Source organism: Cervus elaphus, chromosome 33, assembly GCF_910594005.1.
Source record: "Cervus elaphus chromosome 33, mCerEla1.1, whole genome shotgun sequence".
In the NCBI taxonomy this organism is placed as follows: domain Eukaryota; kingdom Metazoa; phylum Chordata; class Mammalia; order Artiodactyla; family Cervidae; genus Cervus; species Cervus elaphus.
This window is the reverse complement of record NC_057847.1, coordinates 48,127,634-48,146,029: the sequence shown is the minus strand read 5'-3', so window position 1 is coordinate 48,146,029 and position 18,396 is coordinate 48,127,634.

Sequence of the window (18,396 nt, the reverse complement as noted above, 5' to 3'; positions counted from 1 at the left end):
TAGTTGCTCAGGCATATCCAACTCTTTGCAACACCATGGACTGTAGCTCCTCTGTCCAAGGAATTCTTTAAGCAAGAATACTGGAGTGGGTTGCCATTTCCTTCTCCCAGGGGATCTTCCTGACTCAGGGATCTAACCTGGTCTCCTGTATTGTAGGCAGATTCTTTACTTTCTGAGCCACCAGGGAAGTGTAAAAGAATCTCCACTGATGCTTTAAAAGCATAAAATGTTCCAGTCCATACACATGTAGCTTTTATTTTTCAAATTCTTTTCCCATTGAGGTTATTAAAGAGTATTGAGCAGAGTTCCCTGTGCTCTACAACAATCAACCAGTAGGTCCTGGTTGATTTTCTATTTTAAATATAGCAGTGTAATGCAGTGACTTTTAATGGAGTTTTGCAGCAAACTTACCAATATCAGCATACCTGTACAGGAGACTTGGTGGTACTAAACTGCTTTGATGCAAACATCTCAAACTCTAGCTATGGAGACATGTGCTGAGAGACACTTGGCTATGCAGAATACAGAAAACATTTAAACTAATCATAGTACCTCTGAGAATTTTGTCCTTTGTAATGCTTTTACTCATGGCACAGTCAAAACACAAAACTGATATTTCTTGTGGTGGTTTGTGCTCTTAGCAAAGTTCTCTGTTTATCTTCCTTATGGTTGATATTTCATCCCCCTACCCAAATACTTATGCTTTCTTAGCCAAGCCCCAGTTCTTTACACACTCAAAGCAGTGAATTACTTGGTAAAACATTTCAGATAAACAGATATAATCATATCTCTGTTTGGACTTCATGCTGGAGGGAGTGTGCAGAGACCCCAGCTATTTCATATTGCAGAGACCCAACTTTTTTCATATTGCTGCCTTTGATACCAATAAATCAACCATTTACAATACTGCCAAGAAATCCCCCAGGCCTTTGTGAGGATATATGAAAAGGCTGAACAAATATCAGCATTTTATCCTCATTCCTGTCCTCAAAGCCTTTACAAACTTACACAAGCTCTTTTTCATGGTGTCTTCCACACAGAGGATGTCTGAAATCTACTGAAACCATTCCTGGTACTGATACTTCAGTTTGGGAGTTGAATAGCAAACATTGCCTCTCTTAAATGTTTTGATAAAGCAATAGAAATAAAACAGAAGCTTAAATGAAGCCCAAACTAAGGTCTCAGTTGGCATCAATTTGGATGTATTTCTCTTACTTTCCACAGTTGATTCTTTCCTACACTCTAAGACTCGGGCTTATCTGAGTTATCAGTTTTGTAGAATGGTAAAGCTTTGTGAAGACCATTAGAATCTGGGGGATAGAGACAAGGCAAAGATGGCAATGTAAAGAAAAGGACACGCAGTGACAAAAGTGTTTGCTTATTATCAATTGAATTACATGTGATGCTCTGTCTAGGCATATTTCGGTAGTACTCTAACATGGGTCTGGCTGCCTGATGGATATGTCTGTCAAAACAGCCTTCAAATCACCCCCTTTCTCTCTCCTGAGAGTTACCTCCATAGGACAAATGCACACACCCTCATCATGCAACATAATCTTTCTGTCATTGCCATACTTGCATTTAAAATGAAATACAAGAAGAGAATGAGTTAAAATATCAGTACAAACCTTTTGAAAAATTAGGAAGCCCTACATTTAGAGTTTATCTGTTAAATTGGAACAGCACATGTATCATATAATCAATATGTAAAAACAAAGCTATTAGTTCATTTTTAAGAATCTGGTGGAGTTTAAGGAAAGGCCATGGAGAGAAAGACTGTCATCTTGAGCTAGAATCCAGCATACCTGAAATGGATTACACTAGTAGTCCAAGGAACATTCACATTCCTTTCTCAGTGTTCTGATTGTACGTCTGTAGGCAAATGAAGTTGCATCTGATGTGAAAATATCCAAAGAAGTAAGGAGAAGCAAATCTATATGGATTCTTAAACCAAAGTCTGCAGAAAGAATTTTAAGTATTTTCAGACTTGAAGGATATCTTCACTTGGAATTGCTGGAAGACTCAGAACTGATAAACCTCAGTTCTCAAATCTGTAAGTTGGGGATAGTTGTACCGTATTCAATGGGTTGCAGCACTGGTTTAATGAGATCATATAAAGAATTTAACAAGAAGTCAAATACTTAGTAATTGCTTAATAAAATGACAATGAACAATTATATGTACAGTTTCCCAGAAATAATCATTTGTATATGAAATTTCAGGTTCTCAGAGTAAATAATAGGAAAACTACTACAGCCTGGAATGTTGTGTTCAGCCTACAAACCAGATTTTCCTCCATTATGTTATTTGCTGCTCACAGTCAGCTTGAGTTTCTGTATTTCCACATTTCAGAGGACAACAAGGCCAGTCACTTTAGAAGTTCATAAACAAATAAAAAGCAGGAATGTTGCCTTACACTTAATGCCAGTATTATACACACATATAAAAGTTGGTTTCAACTAGTTTAAACTAATATCCCTTTGAACTATATTTTTATAATTTTGACCATGACAAAATGTTCTTTGAATCATATTCTGACTACTCTGTCCAAGAAATGCCCTATTCACTGAGAGCTCTTTAATTTTCTTTTTGTGCCTCTTTCTTATATATATATATATATATATATATATATATATATATATATGGTAGAAATGTAGGAACATTTATCTAAAGGCTTCTCATGGGATTTTAATTCACTGTTATCTTAGGAACCTGAGGGGATGAAATATAGGTACAAAGAATTTAGTGGCCTTTCCCTTGTTTTTAACAAAAGCCTTATCCAGTTTTCTATGGAATAGGTTAATGATAATTTATTATAGAAAAGTTGCGTTATATCTGTGAAGTTCTGTTGTTTTCATGGGAATTATGTGGTCATTAAAACTATTCAGTAGTTCCTTAAAAGCAAGTGACACCTATTCTAGGTAAGGCAATAAGCTAGCAGTTGCTGCCTGCCCACCAGAATCACCTAGAGCTTTCAGAAATGATTCATGTCTGTGCCTCACCCCTGAGAAATGCTGACTTAATTGGTCTGCAGTGGGGCCTGAACACTGCTGATTAAAGGTGCTCCACATGTTTCATGTCTGTAGCCAAGACAGAGAATTACTGGGACATAGCTGAGAATTACTGTGATCCATGAATATAAAACAAGCAAGCAACGTTTAAACCTCCCCTCAAGGAGCTTCAGATTCGACTTAGGAAAATATACTTTTAAAATTCACTGACATTCTTTAAAAAGGTGTTAAATGATGCAATCTCTGATACGTCCCATACCCCTTTTATCTTTCTGTCTATCTCTCATCTCTTACTCTCTAGTAATAGAAGACCAGAGAAATAGAGAAATCACACCTTGAAATAAAAAGTAGAAACATCACAGGCCACTTAATAATATGCTGTTACAGATTCCTCTAGTCGTGTGGAAAAGGAATATTTTTTTTTTTTAAGAAACAAAATGTACCCACTAAGTGTCCAGGAATTATCACAGATGCTTGGGGAGTGTGGTCATTGTGAAAACTGGGCATTGAAAACTGATAGTGCTGGCTTTATTTAAGGTTGTTGATGCTCATTTGTTTGGTGATAAAATCGCAATCCCATGCTCTCCCATTAGCTGAATTTCATTCCTGCCTTCCCAGCTGAAGTGCACAGAGCTCTCACACAACCCCTGTGCTGCTATTGTACCGGGAGGAGCCAAGTTGGCCTTGTTAATAGGCTATGCCAAAAGCTGGAGCAGCCCCAGCAGAGGCAATCTGATTCCAATCTGGGGATGAAAGTACAATCCCCCCTGCCAGGTTTAAATTGAGAGCATATTACTCATTTTTAGTTAATTTCCCAGCCTGCAGAACAATTCGGCACATGTGCTCCATGTATGTTCCCTCAGCTGCTTCCTTAGGGACCCTGACCTTGAGGGGATAGTTGTAATTGGGGGAAAATGTTAATAAATGACAGTCATAGTCAAATACCCTATTTATGTAAGAAAATGCATGTATTAAAACTAAAAGCAGAACAAACGCAAGAGAAGTAGATTAATACATTTTTCTTGTCTCAGGTTTAATTCTTTCATAATGTCAAGCTTGGAAGCACCATGGAGGTGAGGGAGTGAAATGCAATGGTTCTCAAACCACAAGTGCTGGAAAGAAACATGGTCACAGCAAGTAAGTGTGGGAGAAGCCATCCTGTTCATGGGAAAAACATACCTGCCTGCAGGTTTTAAATCTGCTTCATCTGGGTAGACTTCTTGGAGGTGTATTGAAAACTTTGAAGGAGATTTTGCAATCTTTTCCTTCCATCCTTTTCAAGTGTATCCTTTTAAGTATTAATCATTGTTGCTATCGCCTACATGATGGAAGCGCCCATGATTCAGAAAAATGTGTAATCATCAAAACTCCTGTGAATTCAGTAATGTTTTATGTGCTGTTTGTGCCAAGTAGATTCGTCGTGTTTGACTCTTTGCCACCCTATGGGCTGTATCCTGCCAAGCTCCTCTGTCCATGGGATTCTCCAGGCAAAAATACTGCAGTGAGTTGCCATGCCTTCCTCCAGGGGATCTTCCTAACCCAAGGATCAAAACCGGGTGTCTTATGTCTCCTGCATTGGCAGGTGCACCAACTGGGAAGCCCCAATCATCAAAATTCCTATGAATTAAGTAATTTTATATATATATATATGTGTGTGTGTGTCTCTGTGTGTTATCATGTTACACACATGTATTTACATTTATATATTTATACTGCTTTATGTGTTTATATATGTGTGCATATTTATGTAATTAAGTGTAATTATACTTGCATACATTTGAAAAATATGATTCATACAGGTCACCTGAATAAATACATATTTTTCAGTCCATGGTGTCCTTTCCTTTGATAGCCCAGAATAATTCCCAGGTCCTCATCTTAGGTATCTGCAGTATGTCCAGCCCCTCATACTATGTTCCTGGGAAGAATGCTTTTCCTTCTAACTCATTCTTCTCTTCCTACTCCCCACCTTGCCTTCACAGCTCCGGTCCTTCTATCCAAATCCATCACCCCATGGACATACACTCTTCTTCCTTTGCTAAATATTCCTAGGACACTACTGTTGTACAAACAACTTTCACTCAAGATTTGGGACTAAAAGAAGGGTGCAATCATTTGAAAATCGAATAGCATGCATCTCTGTTCTGTCATCTGTCCAGCATTCCTTACCAAATCCTCTTTCTCCTCCCTCTCTGTCTCTTCTCAGGATCTAGCCTGACTCCATTTTGCTGGAATCTGGTCTCTTCTAACCAAGAATTTCTCCCATGTCTGACACTCCTCCTTCAACAGTCTTCCTCCTTTTCCACCTCAGGTTCCCCCACCAAAGCACTCAGATTCCCACCTGCCCTGTCTTTGACATCAAGATAAAATGAAAATCTCTGTTCTTTTATTACACAGAGAAATTTTCATGCTTTCTCTATTACTCTCCTGGACACTATGGCTAACTTAAAAAGCCCCAGTGAGTGTCTTTCCTTTGGGTTTCCCCAAACAATCCACCTGAATGTCAGTCAACTTCTAACATCCCAGCTTTCCTCCCTACCACAAACAGGGCTGAGGGTTACTGATTTGGCTGCAGCAGTGGTTGGTGCACCCCTTTGAGTCAAATCCCCTGCATCGTGGCCCAGTCAGTGGTCCAAAGCCCCTCCAGCCTGGAAATAGGTGATCTATACATTCCTCAAACTATCTCGTGGGCAGATGTGGCTGTTGAGGCAGTTTTCTTTTCTCTCCACTTTATCTTGAGTTTTCCTCCTTTTCCTTCTCTTCAGTTGCTTTCTGCGTGTGAGCTAAGTTGCTTCAGTCATGTCCAATTCTTTGCAACCCTATGGACTCTAGTCTGCCAAGCTTTTCTGTCCATGGGATTCTCCAGGCAAGTATACTGGAGTGGGTTGTCATGCCCTCCTCCAGGGGATCTTCCCGACCCAGGGATCAAACCTGCGTCTCTGCATTGGCAGGCAGATTCTTTACCACTAGCGCTACCTGGGAAGCCCCACTTGCTTTCTATAAGGAAGCTAAAGAATACTTACAGATAAAGGGGTAAAAAGAAAGTTAGTGAAGTATTCATTCTTCCAGAGGCATTACATTTTAATGCACAACATAGTCTTAAGCCAAGATAGTTTCAGGCAAGAGTGTCTCTGGCTGGGGGATATTAATCACCCAGAAGCCAGTGGAGATATATCTTTGGGGGAAGGGAGCCTCCCCAGCCCTTGAGAATCATGCAGCATACCATGACTTCCTATGTCATCTTCCCACTCGTTTCCCCTTTCATAAACCAGCTTACTTAATAGAGAAATTAAAATGGATGCTCTCCAAGTAAAATCATGTTTCCCTTCTCCAGGCTACTGGTTTACTATCTCATTTATGCTTCTTTCATTGTCCTCCAAATCGATCACAGCTCAGCCCTGAGTTCCTAGTTGATGCTAAGTAGATTCTTACATAAGAAATCCTAGTGCCCAGATCTTACGGAGCATTGATCTATTTCCAAAAGTCAGAAATAGGCATTTTTCTTCTTCTGAAAGGAAGTTAATCAAATGGAAAACTCACCAATCAGGATGTAGACTTGCATTTTGGAATAGTGCCAAGTAAATATTCAGTGACTGGCATTATGTTGCAGAGGTTAGGATTTTGAATCAAAATGAGATCCGCCAGGTCTGGCAACTCAGCTCTGACACTAACCAGGTGACCCAGGGCAGGTTACTTAATATGTCTGGTTTACTTTCATCCTATGTGAAATGGGAATAATAAAGTACCTCTCCCATGGTTTGGTGCATAATGAAGTGGGGCAATTCCATTTTAGTGCTCAAAACAGAATATATTTTTTAAAAAAGAATATAACAAGAAATTCAAATGTGCCTCCTCATGTCTGCTTTCACTGAGGCATCTGTGTGATGGGTATTGATGTCGAGGTGACTGTGAGACTGAATTCAGAAATTACAAAGAGAAGTGCAATGAATTGGCTATACAACTCTTGAACTCCCCGCCTCTTTGAAACTATCAAAAGTAAAGAGAGGAGCAAAGGAGTAACCATTTATGAAGGGTTTTCTTTGGAGACAGCCAGAGCTGTTGTGAGCCTCTATGATTCCTTTTGGGATTGGAGATTCAGGTATATGGCTTATTATCCTTTAACCCACTGTTTTTTTAACTTTGAAGTGAGAATGGTCTTCAATAGGACCGCTTTGAGACCTTGATGTACCTTGTCTGGGGCCAGCGAACATTATGAAACCAGACTTGACTCCTGCTCCATTCATTCTGAGGGCGGAGACAGAGATCATCTAAGTGCCTGGGTAGCAGAGAAAGGACCGAGCTGCTGGGTTAGGGCAGCTGCAGAGCCATTATTTGTAAGGGCAAAGGATGCAGCGTTCTCCACTGACCAAATGGAGACCACCCAGTAGAGAGAAAGTTACCTAGTACTAGTCGTGTCAGACAGAGTTGCCTGAGAGGGGTGGAGCACCCCAGGATCCAGAGCTGGAAAGGAATGCCAGTGTGTTAGAGGCTGTGAAAAGAACCGCACGTGACCACCTAATATAAAGAGGCATAAGCTGGTTCATGTTTATTGCAAGAGGGTGGATCCAGCCAAGCTTCTTCAATAAGATGTGGGAAGAGTCAAGAAAGTGTTGCAGAAAGAAATGCCAGCTTGTTTAGCATTTGTCAGGTTGTACAGAGATCTGTTCAAGGAAGACACTTCCTGGCCATCTCTCACCACTCTGTTTGCTGTGTCTCTGGCCTGAAATGGTCAGGAACTGGCTAGCAAGCCGCCAGCTGGTTGCATGGGTTCTTCAGAGAAACAGAACCAATAGGATGTATGTGTGTGTGGTGAGAGACAATGGAGATAGGATTAAGATATCCATCTATCAGGATATTTATTTTAAGGAATTGGCTTCCACAGTTGTGGGGCCTGGCAAGTCTAAAATCTGCAGGCAGTGTTGGTTGGCCGGCCAGACCTCCAGGAAGGAGTCGCAGTTGGAAGAGTCTAGAGGCAGTCTGCAAGCAGAATTCCTTCTCGCTTGAAGGAGCTCAGTCTTGTTTTCTTAAGGCTTTCAACTGATTGGTTGAGGCCCATTCACATCACAGAGGACTGTCTCCTTTACACAAAGTGTGCTGATTTAAATATTAATTCCATCAAAGTTTAAAAAGGATAGTAAGACACCAGAAAGAATAAAACAAAATATGTCTTTTGACTATTCCATAATTATTTATGGATAATATACCAGTTACAAGTGCTGGGCAGCTAGTAAATGTTCAATAAATATTCACTATTGATATTATATATACATACATGTATGATAATTTCCTATCAATAGGACATTTTATATATATATATATAAAAATATGTGTGTGTTGATATATATGTTAACATTACATCTTGATGGTGATGCAAATTAGCCTGATAACCTAAAACAGATGCATAGATTTCACTGAACTGATTGACCGGTGGGAAGAACAAAAAAATGAAGTATTTACTTCTTTTATGAAGTTATATTTCAATTACTGTGCTTTATGTATTGATGTTTCACATAAGTATATCATCTGAACTTTTCTCTGTGGTGGGATAAATATAAACTTTGAAATTTAAGTATGTTCATGTCCTGGCAAACACAATTGCCTTTGTTGGTGTTTATTATTGTCTATAGCTGGGGGCAATATTGATTCAGGTAAACAAATAATTAGCTTGCTCATTTGAAGTAGGAAGGTGTAATTAATGAATTTGCTTAACGTTCTACCTTGCTGCAGACACATAGCCCTTTGGGTCATTGTTCTTTCATTCTCAGTCTCTCTCTCACTCTCTCACTTTCTCCACCTACTGCTATCTCTGTTCACAATATACCTGCTTATTCTGCTACTTTGGATTCCAGAAAATATAGTTGCATATGGTACTTAAAGTAAGGTGTTGACTCAGACACATCAGTTAACCTGGCCCGATGCTAATGTTCAAAGGTACTTTTTTTAGATGTTATTTTCTTGGCTGTGCAAGCAGTTTTTTAACAGATGCTTTTAAAATTGAAGATGAATATCAATAAGAATAAATTCGATGTCTGGATGTAGCAGGCTTGCATTAGGACAGAAATAGACTCTATTACGCAAATAAACCCTTTCAGTTATAGCCTTTTGTTCAGTTGCTAAGTCATGTCTGACTCTTTGTGACTCCATGAACTGCAGCACTCCAGGCTCTCCTGTCCTTCACCATCTCTCTCAATTTGCTCAAACTCATGTCCATTGAGTCGTGATGCCATCCAACCATCTCATCCTTTGTCATCCCCTTCTCCTCTTGCCCTCAATCTTTCCCAGCATCAGGGTCTTATTCCAATGAGTCGGCTCTTCACATCAGGTAGCCAAAGGATTGGCACTTCAGCAGCAGTCCTTCCAATTCAGGGTTGATTTCCTTTACGATTGACTGATTTGATCTTCTTGCTGTCTAAGGGACTCTCAAAAGTCTTCTCCAGCCTTAGTGAGTCCATTTTGCCAATGACTTTCTTGATCAACCTTTGCTTTTTTGTATGTATTGTTCAAGCAATTTTGCTCTAAATTACACGACACTACACCTAAGATTGTTACATAAATCTTCAGTGTTTTTAAAAACAATTCTGCTAAAACAGTAGTCCAAGTTGTTCTCACATTAAAATTAGATGTATGTGTAAACTCATGGGATCTGTAACCCAAAATAAATTACTGTAGTGGGACCACCTTTTAAAAACAGAGGTGACTAGGGATGACATTGTCTTAAGTACCTCACTTTCCTGAGCAACACTGAGAAAGGTTTGGCTGCATCCTTTGGCAACATATGGCATGTTAACTAATATGTGGTTAAGATTTAAACACGACTCATGCTGGGAAATCAGGCAGTTTCAGCAGCCTTGTCCTCATTCCATCAGACCACTTTGAAGATAAGATCTGCCAAGAGTTTAAAAGTGGGATGGGAAGAATGTAAGCCTCACCATTGACTTTTCAGTGCTGTATAAATCAAAAGGCTTGCCAGCTAGAAGACAGAATGAACGCGAGTCCACAGTGATGCTGGCAATTGCTCTGGTAAATGTCGAGTCTCAGAAATTGAAACTGTGAGACTATTCTCATATTAAACAGCAGAAAGGAGATCAGCCTCAGATCTTCTATTGAGTCAAGCGACTGATACCTTTTTAACAACCTGTGGCTTTTAGTTAAAGCTCAGAAAAGCATTCTGTTTTAACAACAACAACAACAAAAAATCCATGTTTCATTCATCAACTCTCTAGGCAGTAAATCATAACCAGTTGATGTTCCTTGAACATCTACCAGGAGCTGTGATAGACATTAAGAAAATTGGGGAACAGATTTACCCAAGTATGAAATATAAAAATCTAAAATATAAATCAGAAATACAAAAAGAAGACTAACTTACATGAAAATATAAAAAGGAAAAAAAGTAGATTTTGAAAGAAAAAAGGGTAGTAGTAAGAAAGAGGCTGTTGCTTGCACCCCAGGGTCCACTGTGGCTACATCACATTGCTAACCTTTGTTGCCAACCTTGTCAACAAGGCTTGTCAGGATTCTTTTCAGATCTGAAGATCATTTTTATCACAGCTTTTAAGATGCGCTCCCCATTTCTCACTCAGCAGCCAGAGTTGCTGAAAGGCAGATCTTATGGATGCTCTGAGAGCTGAAAATACAAGAAGGTGATGAAACTGACTGGAATCCTCCTTGCCAGAGGGACACAGGTCTCTCCAAGTAGATAATGATGACAGTGATCATGCCGAGAGGCAGAAGGAGAGGTCCTATCTGGGTGAACAGGACATGCTTCTCCTTGTGACCCCTGGCTGACCTCCCAAGGAGAAGGGCCAAAGTAGTCTTGTCTCCAGCCAGTGAAATCAGCAAATCAGCGTCAGTGACAATTGAGGCTCAGACAACTCCCTGATCTGGGGAAGGAGCAGAGCAAAACAGCAGTGTTTCTAGGCAGAGTGAATGATAATAACACTGCAGAGACTCATTGATTCCCAGTTTGTTCTCCACTGCCTGTCACATTTTCCTGTGGTAAATACCCATTAGATTGATGGTGGGTTGGTTATGAAACCAGTTATCCTGCTGTCCTCAAATAGCAGGAGAGTATTTACAACTTATAGTATGTGATATATGAAGATGCAAAGCCCTTTTCATTTTAATTGGGCTCCCAATGGAACAGAGAATGTTGAGCCACTATTGTGGTTTTGTGGGCTTGTTTTTGGCAATCACCATGAACCCCTACCTTATAAATGTGATAAATAAATATGGAAGGAAGACTTTGGGGACAAACAGGCCTTGGCATCATTTAATTTCTTCTTGTGTTCCAGCCAGTTGGATGAATGGTGTCTGTGGTGATTAAACTCCCTTTGATAATTAGGCACTAAGGATTCTCAAACTGCTGAATGTTAATGAATATTTTCCAAGTATGGCCCCTGTATCTTCTAAGTGCTGCCAAATGGAATTGTCCTGTTGATCATTAAAAGTTAGAGTTCTTTTTTAAAAATTCCATATAGATAGTTGAAATGAGAAATAGAAATTTGATTTTGTTGCTTTTCTTTACAAGTCTGGGCAGGTTGATGAAATTTGAATTGAAAGTGAGTTTTATTATGAATGAAATAATAGTTGAGCTCACACCTTGGAACTTGGAAGGTCACACATAGCAGTGCAACATTAAAGCCATAGACAAGAGATAACTCCTGCCTCACCACAACTGTCTACAAACAGCCCTTTGGTGTACGCTGTATGCTATCTGGGCTAATAATCTGAAGCTAAGGCCCCTGGAGAAGGAAATGACAACGCACTCCAGTGTTCTTGCCTGGAGAATCCTGGCAAGAGGAACTTGGTGGGCTGCAGAACATGGGGTCACCAAAGAGTTGGACACAACTTAATGACTCAACAACAACAAGGCAGACAAAAGATGTGGGCTTTCTTGGAGGTTTGTGCTCCACACAGAAATGTACAATGGTACCACTCTGGGTTTTCTACCAGTAGATGAGCCATATTAAGCATTTTTATCTGAAAACTATGACCCCTCCCCTCTTTTTTTCCTTTGACCCCATCAAATGACTTTATTCACATAAAGTAAAAGTGTTAGTCACTTAGTTGTGTCCAACTCTTTGTGACACCATGGACTATAACCCACCAGGCTCCTCTGCCCATGGAATTCTCCAGGCAAGAATACTGGAATGGGTAACCATTCCCTTCTCCAGGAGATGATCCCTGGGATCTTCCTGACCCAGGGATGAAACCCAGATCTCTTGCATGGCAGAAGGATTCTTTACCATCTGAGTCACCAGGGAAACATCCCTTCATTTACAAAGCCTCAGTCATTCATACACATTAGGAGGATCCACAGTGTTTGAGGAACTTAAATATAATGTATCATATCAACCCAAGTAAACCAAATATGAAAAAACTAATCTTTGAAGTTATTCACACGTAGGTCCTAGCTCACCAGCTTATGTGTTAAAAAAAAAAAAAAAAGAAAGAAAAAAAGAAAAATAGATTAACTAATCTTTGAAACTAACCTTGTGCCTAAGTTGAAACCTCTTTCACATCCATGTTGGCCCCATGTGAATATAAATCACTGCAATATACTCTCCTGCTCTGATGAAAAGAAGTGTCTGGAGCACAAAAAGCTTTCTTTAAAATGTCCTTAAATAAACTCCTTTCCTGAAAAGAGATGGGGAGGCTCCTTCCTGTTACCACCCCTGCCCCCCACAGTCTTAGGGGTCTCTGAGAACCGGTGGCAGTGGACTCAGCCCTCCGCTGTGGATGCTGACATTACCCAACTTCAAGGCACCCTTCTAGTGCCCCCCCCTCCTCAAAGCATCTCTCCAGACAGGAGCCCCAGCCATCTAAGCCCTTGATAGTTTGTCTCTCAAGCTTGCAGTGCAAACCAGTAAACAAAAACACACTTAGATCAAACACTAATCATAAATACAACTACTGAAGGAATCATTTCTAGGGCTTGCCCTAGAAATAAATATAATTATTTATTTCAAATATTTCAAACACTTAAATATTTCAAGTATTCAAATATTTATAATCAAATATTCCCAAATTCCTTCTTACAGAATCTTCCTTAAAGGGGAAAGGAGGGAGTTGAGCAGGGAATTAGTGTTTCTTGAGCAACCTTTATGTTCTAGGCCTTGCCCTAGCTCTCTGCATACCATGATTCCATCACTGAAAAGTCATGCATGGCACATTAATTGGAAAGGACTGCTTCTTCTGTTTTTACTGGACAAGGCCACATGTGGCATTAGAGCTAATCCAATATAATCTAAGTTCTAGTAGTCTATTACTTAAACAACAAATACACACTCAAGCACTAAGGTCAAATCTAGCTCTGCCACTTCAGTACCATATTGAAGAGACCTCTCTGAGCCTTGAATATCTCTTCATAAAAGGCAGATAATAATTCTGCATACCAAGGTTGTTGGAAGGATTAAGCTTTATAACATGGGGGGAAAAAACATAGCTCATTTCCTAGTATTTAATAAATGCCCTTTCTCCCTTTCCTTTCTCCCTTCTTCATAGGTTAAGAGATATTCACCTTTTCTTCATGCTCAAATGTGATCTTAAATCAATTTTAATTGTGATATCTAATATAGGCAAAATGGAGTGAATAAAATAAATCTTAATAATGCAAATCACAGAGATAGTTTTGAGGATCTTATATACCTTCCTCATGAGTGGATGGAATAAAAAAAAACAATAAACAACAAAACCTTTTAGTAAGGAAACCTTTAGACTCCCTTAATAAAATCCCAATCTTCCAAGACTGGTGCTAGAGATTGTTATATTTCATCCACATTCAGATAACAGGGCAGAACTGAGGACATCCCAGCTAGGGGAAAGAGTAGAACCAAGCCATGGTTTCTCCTTTTAGGTGCACTTCTTCAAAGTTCCAATAATTCTTAGGCTTACATTCAACTGGCCAGAGCTCAGTTATGTGGCTTTGCTTAGATGCAAGGAAGTCTGGCTAATGCAGTTTTTATTCATGGAGGCCAAGTGAAAAAGTGAAAGTGAAAGTTGCTCAGTTGTGTCTGACTCTTTGTGACCCGATCGTCTATACAGTCCATGGAATTTTCCAGGCCAAAATACTGGAGTGGGTATTCTTTTCCCACTCCAGATAGAAGAAGCCAGGGGATCTTCCCAATCCAGGGATTGAACCCAGGTCTCCCGCATTGCAGGTAGATTCTTTACCAGCTGAGCCACAAGGGAAGCCCAAGAATACTGGAGTGGGTATATGCTAGCTAAAAGATAGGTTCTATTAACAGTAAAGAAGGATCTTCTTTGCCATAAAAAAGTCATTACAAAATTCAAGATAAGAAGTGTTAGTGGCTTGGATGCTAGATGCATTTTGAAGGTAGAGGTAAACAAATCTGTCAAGTGATTGAATGTAGAGTCGTTAGAAGAATCAAGGTCAACACCATGGTTTTGGAATCTGAGTGCTGAAATGACATATTTGCCTTTTATAGAGTTGGGAAAGACGGCAGTTTTTGTGGGCTAAACCAGGATTCATTTGGGGGTGTGTGATTTGAGGTGCCTCTTATAGATACACCAGGGAGATGGGTGATATACAAGAGTTCTGAGGGAAAGTCTGCCATGAAGAATTGATGTAAACATCATCAAGGAATAGAGGGAGCATTTCCAGGTCTGAGCACAAGAAGCTGATATTAGAAATGTGAAGAATGGAGGAACTGACAAAAAACGTTGAGAAGAAGCAACCAGTGAAACAGGAAAAAAGAAAGTGGTGGACTGGTGATGGGAGCATGTGGAAAATCCCCTGTGGAGTTTTTCTTTTTGGAGGATGATAGGATAAGAAGCAGAGCATCAGCAGAATGGGAGATGGAAGGGGGTGTGCTGGAGGATTGTGGGTAGAGAAGAAGGTGTGAAATAGCTGTGGACAGCATACCACTTCATCACTGATCACCATGGTGGTGCTGTGGCAGTTTAATTAAGCCTTGGGAGCACAAGCGTCCACAGAGGAAGAAAAAAACAGCATCTTGGGAGGAGCTCTTCTTTTCTGAGCAAGGAAAAAAAAAAAAAAGAAAAAGAACCAGATAAAGATCAAAGAAATAATCAGAGATATCAAGGAGAGAAAATGTTAAAGGCAGGATAACACATTACATAAGGGTGTGGATTACAGAGTCATATTTAAATCCCACATTCATCTCTTTCTGGTTTTGTGACATAAGCAAGTAACTCAGCATCACTGAACTTTACTTTCCCCATTGAAGATAGGGAGGATAATAGCACCTGCCTTAGGACTCCCCGGTGGTCCAGTGCTTAAGACTCTGCACTTCCACTGCAGGGGGCTTGGGTTAGATCTCTGGTAGGGGAGCTAAGATCTTTCATGCTGTGTGGAACAAAAGAAAAAAAATTCTCTATAATAGTAGTACTTGCCTCATAGGATTATTGTGCAGATTATACGAGCTATTGCTTATAAAGTACTGAATAACACTGGCTCATATAAGCCAGTGTTATCATCAGAATTGATGCAGAAGGGGAGCTGCCAAACAGCCACACTCAATCTGAATGACGTGTGGTGAGACTGGAAATGACCATCTTCACTGTCTCTGTAGTGGGAACATATGCCTTCCCAGGCTGATGTTGCTGAGTGGTGCATATTTTGGTGCCTGGCCTTCCCGTCTGTTCTTGCTTGTCTGGTCTTGCTTGGCTGTCCTGAGTCATTGGCAATGATTTTGTGCAGAAGTTGCCAGGCCAGAGATGTCTTGGTGGAGACTCTGAATTCACCAACCTTAGAATCACTCTCTCCAGACATTCCATTTCCTATGATTCAAGTTGGGATTCTCTGCTACCTGCAGTCCAAGTTATTCTGTCCAATATGAGATGGAAACAAGACCCTCCTTGACTCAAGTAAGAATACATTGAATCACATTGTACTTTTTTGATAGTTGGAATGGTCACAATAGAAGGCTCATCTTTATCTTAATTTTTAACAGTCATATACAAAACTCCCAAAGGCAACAAATTCCAGTGTATTTTAGAGATATTCAAAAGCCAAATTTACATTTTACTGATGCAACTGAAAAAAATTCCCAAATGTCTTGATATGTCTTCATTGTTACTATAATAACTGACTTCTTTATTATATTCAAATTACTCTGCTTTCAATTAAGATATTATAATAATACCTACTTTATAGAATAAACTTTCACATATTTGCCTTAATGTTGTTATTAAATTAATGATAAAAAGACTTCTGGTTTCAGCTTGTAGATGTAGAAAGCTGTAAAAAAAATATTATTCCCACCCTTACAACAAGGAAAAAGCTGGACCCATCATAGAATTGAGGTTTCTGGGCAAACAAGTAAACTCAAATATTGAGAGAGACAGACGCCTTTAGGGATAAATAGCACCTGAACATTACTTACCTGTGGCAGATTCTGCTAGATTCCACATAAGACTGCAAGAAGACACAGCTAAAACATTTTCAGAAATTGCTGGAGGCTGAGTAGTCTAGTGTGAGAGTGTAAAGCCCCTGGGTGTGGCAGATATAGAGGTGTTTGCACATTCTTGCAGCTGTACTCAAAGGAAAGACTCAGAAGAATCCTGAGAAAGCTTTTTTCATGGTGCCGACAGAGAAAGGGAACAGCAGCCTCTGCTCAAACCCATCTCCTCTATCTCCACTGTAGGATGAAAGGCTTAATCTGCAGGGGAAACAGCTTAGGGTACTGATGGAAATCCACTGCATTTGAGGAAGGGCACAGAACAGAAGAAACATGCTTCTTCTGGGAACCATGCCATATGAGTACTTATATTTTTCCTATGAGGAGAAAGGTTACCCAGGTGGTGCTAGCGATAAAGAACCTGCCTGCCAATGCAGGAGATGCAAGAAACTTGGGTTCAATCCCTGGGTGAGGAAGACCCCTGAAGGAGGAAATGGTAACCTGCTCCCATATTCTTGCCTGGGGAATCCTGGCAGGCTGCAGTCCATGGGGTCACAAAGAGCCAGACCCGACTGAGCACACAGCACAGCACATGGGGAGAAAGACCTGCAAGGTCCCGCTCTGCAGCCGGGTGGGCAGAATGCTTGTGAAGGCCATCTCCCAGAGCAGGGACAGAGCCCTGTCTGAGGCTAAGACTGAATCATAACACAAGGGCACGCTCTCCTCACTCCCCCATGTCCCTCATCAACCAGGCGAGCAAGCTTAGAGTAAAACAGCAGTGGGATACCCTGGGAGACCCACAGGAGATTGATCTTCATAGGCCACAGTGCAACGGGAAGATGAAAATCCACGGAGGGAACAGACATTAAAAGAACCCCCAGCAGATCAGCCCACACAGTAATCACAGGAGTCACTAGAGGAACTTTAAGCCTGCAGTACACTTAGAGTAACCATAAGAATGACAAACTCCAAACTCTGCACAGGTTAACACAAACCCCATACTGAAGGTCTAGCTCAAGAAAATGGGTGCTCATCTACTATAAAAAATATTCACCCCAGGATCTTTAGCACTACACAAGTTGTCTGACTTTCAACAACAACAACAATTCTAATGTAGGTGAAAAGGCAAACACACACACATACACACACTCACACACTCACAGACTAGTTGAAGTATCAGAATCAGACTGGCTATGACACAGACGTTGGAACTACAGAATTTTAACTAATTTTAATCAATATGTTACTGACTTTAATAGAACAAAGAAAATGACATGAAATATGAAATAAGTAATTAAGCAGAGAGATGGAAACTATAAGGAAGAATCAAATAAAAATACTGGAAGTAAAATAATCAGTAACAGCTTTAAAGACCTCCAGTAGGCTCAGTAGACTCAACACAGCCAAGGAAAGAATCTGTGAATTTGATGACAGGTGAGTGAAAATTAACCAAACTGAAAAACAGAGAAAGCAAACAATGAATAAAAAAGAATAAATCATCTAATAAATAGAGTGGGACAATTTCAAGCAGCGTAACATATACTCATGGAGAAGAGGGCAAAAATGGAGCAGAAGAAATATTTTTTAAAATAATGGCACAGAATTTTACCATTAGTAAAATTAGTAACAGATATGCAATCGCAGATCCAAGAAGCTCACAGAACTCCAAGCAGGATAAACATCAAACACAAACATACACACACATAGGCATACAGTATTCAGATTTCTGAAAATGAGAGAGAAAATATTGAAGTTAGCCAGAAAAGGAAAACTTCTCTACAGAGGAACAAGCATAATAATTAAAACAGACTTCTCATCAGAAACCATTTAAGCAGGAAGTAAATGTAGTGACATATTTAAAGTATTAGGGAGAAATATCAACCCAGAATTTTACAATATATCTAGTAAAAGAGAAGAGAGAGAAAAAAGCAAACATTCTAAAACAGTTGAGAGAATTCATTGCCTGACATACTTTATAAGAAAATATTAAAGGAAAGAAG